Source organism: Limulus polyphemus, unplaced genomic scaffold, assembly GCF_000517525.1.
Source record: "Limulus polyphemus unplaced genomic scaffold, Limulus_polyphemus-2.1.2 Scaffold5078, whole genome shotgun sequence".
In the NCBI taxonomy this organism is placed as follows: Eukaryota; Metazoa; Arthropoda; class Merostomata; order Xiphosura; family Limulidae; genus Limulus; species Limulus polyphemus.
Genome location: NW_013670688.1, coordinates 38,354 through 41,017, shown reverse-complemented (window position 1 = coordinate 41,017; position 2,664 = coordinate 38,354). Strand labels below are relative to the sequence as shown.

General features: G+C 35.0%; 1 long non-coding RNA gene across 1 annotated transcript; it reads right to left on the bottom strand.

Annotated features, from left to right (window-relative positions):
• Window positions 1-966: 966 nt before the first annotated feature.
• Window positions 967-1,798, bottom strand: LOC111089039. The gene is made up of 2 exons (XR_002613402.1): window positions 1,646-1,798; window positions 967-1,597 (listed from the first exon to the last, which is right to left on the bottom strand). It is a non-coding gene; the product is annotated as an uncharacterized LOC111089039 (long non-coding RNA).
• Window positions 1,799-2,664: the final 866 nt, after the last annotated feature.

Below are 2,664 nucleotides of genomic sequence, written 5' to 3'. Positions count from 1 at the left end.
GTATTTTTATCTTTTTTATGAACCACACTATTCATTGTTGTTGGTATTTTTACCTTTTTTTATGAACCACACTATTCATTGTTGTTGGTATTTTTACCTTTTTTTATGAACCACACTATTCATTGTTGTTGGTATTTTTACCTTTTTTATGAACCACACTATTCATTGTTGTTAGTATTATTACTTTTTTTATGAACCACACTATTCATTGTTGTTGGTATTTTACCTTTTTTATGAACCACACTATTCATTGCTGTTAGTATTATTACTTTTTTCATAAACCACACTATTCATTGTTGTTGGTATTTTGTTTTTATTTTGTATGAGTCATGTTATTCATTGTTGATGGTATTTCTGTTTTCTTTTGTTTGACTCATACAAATCGATAATTTTCCTTACTTAGTTTCTATGGCTTATGTTATTAGAAATCCAGTTTTTATATCTAAGCTACAAGACTAACATTTGTCCAGATTCTTTTTTATCACTTGCATGTCGACGATAAATTCTCTCAAAAGTTAAAAGGAAGAAAAAAAAAAACCTCATGAATAAGCTTACTGAAAAGGTTTCAAAAATTAATGGTTTTTATTTGTTTGATATCATTCAGGCCATATAACCTTACATAGCACATATATTTGTAATATAATTTGGAATGATTAGCTCTTAAACTTATAACTAGCATTACAATTAATAAACACAGCACAATTTAACATCTATATATATATATATATATATATAGTAAATATTGTAAGCAAGAAAAAATAAGTGATCGTATATTTCTTGTCATTTACGGTAATAATCTACCAATATTGTCCAAATTCAAATCCAAGCTTAAATAATAAAGGTAACGCTGAAAGAGGTTAAGAATCTAATCGATGACCTATCACTCATAATCAAAACTATTTATTGATAATTGTAGAGTTTTAGCAGCTCTTATGGTAAAAGTTATAACACAATCGTATTGATGAGTAACATTCCTCCAAGCGGTAAGGATTGGAAACAGTAGGTTCGGTCATGTCTCTGCATATTCTATTTTGACTTGATTGCTGTGCTTGATTTCAGTATGTAAGAGATAAAGTATCCCACTGACACACTCTGATTTAATCTTTGTTTTAATTAAAGCCAAAGTCATGACATTCATCCAAGTAGTTTTGTTCTGACTTGTACTTAGTACACGACGAAACGTTCACTACCGTGAATACAATGGTACGTATGTGTGGAATGTATCCTGGAGTAATATTGTATCCATCTAAACTGTATATATGGAATGCGTCCTGGAGTAAGCCTGTACCCATCTAAACTGTGTATGTGGAATGTGTCTTGGAGTAAGCCTGTACCCATCTAAACTGGATATATGGAATGCGTCCTGGAGTAAGCCTGTACCCATCTAAACTGTGTACGTGGAATGTGCCCTGGAGTAAGATTGTACCCATCTAAACTGTGTACGTAGAATGCGTCCTGGAGTAAGCCTGTACCCATCTAAACTGTGTATGTGTGGAATGTGTCCTGGAGTAAGCCTGTACCCATCTAAACTGTGTATGTGTGGAATGCGTCCTGGAGTAAGCCTGTACCCATCTAAACTGTGTACGTGGAATGTGTCCTGGAGTAAGATCGTACCCATCTTAACTGTGTATATGTGGAATGTGACCTGGAGTACGGTTGCACCCATCTAAACTGTATATGTGTGGAATGTGTCCTGGACTAAGATTGTATCCATCTAAACTGTGTATGTGGAATGCGTCCTGGAGTAAGCCTGTACCCATCTAAACTGTGTAAATGTGGAATGCGTCACAGACTAAGATTACATTCCGTATATCCAATTTAGATGAGTACAATCTTATTCCAGGATAAATTCCATATATCCAGGTTAGATGAGTACAATCTTACTCCAGAATACATTCCATATATCCAGTTCAGATGGGTACAATCTTACTCCAGGACACATTCCATATATCCAGTTCAGATGGGTACAATCTTACTCCAGGACACATTCCACATATACAGTTTAGATGGGTACGGTTAGATGAGTACAATCTTACTCCAGAATACATTCCATATATCCAGTTCAGATGGGTACAATCTTACTCCAGGATACATTCCATATATCCAATGAGTACAATCTTATTCCAGGACTAAACTGTATATGTGGAATGTGTCCTGGATAAGATTGTACCCATCTAAACTGTATATGTGGAATGTGTCCTGGAGTAAGATTGTACCCATCTGAACTGGATATATGGAATGTATCCTGGAGTAAGATTGTACCCATCTTAACTGTGTATATGTGGAATGTGACCTGGAGTACGGTTGCACCCATCTAAACTGTATATGTGTGGAATGTGTCCTGGAGTAAGCTTGTACCCATCTAAACTATTTATATGTGGAATGTGTCCTGGAGTAAGATTGTACCCATCTAAACTATGCATATGTGGAATGTGTCCTGGAGTAAGATTGTACCCATCTAAATTGTATATGTGGAATGTGTCCTGGAGTAAGATTGTACCCATCTAAACTGTATATGTGGAATGTGTCCTGGAGTAAGATTGTACCCATCTAAACTATTTATATGTGGAATGTGTTCTGGAGTAATATTGTACCCATCTAAACTATGCATATGTGGAATGTGTCCTGGAGTAAGATTGCACCCATCTAAATTGTATATGTGGA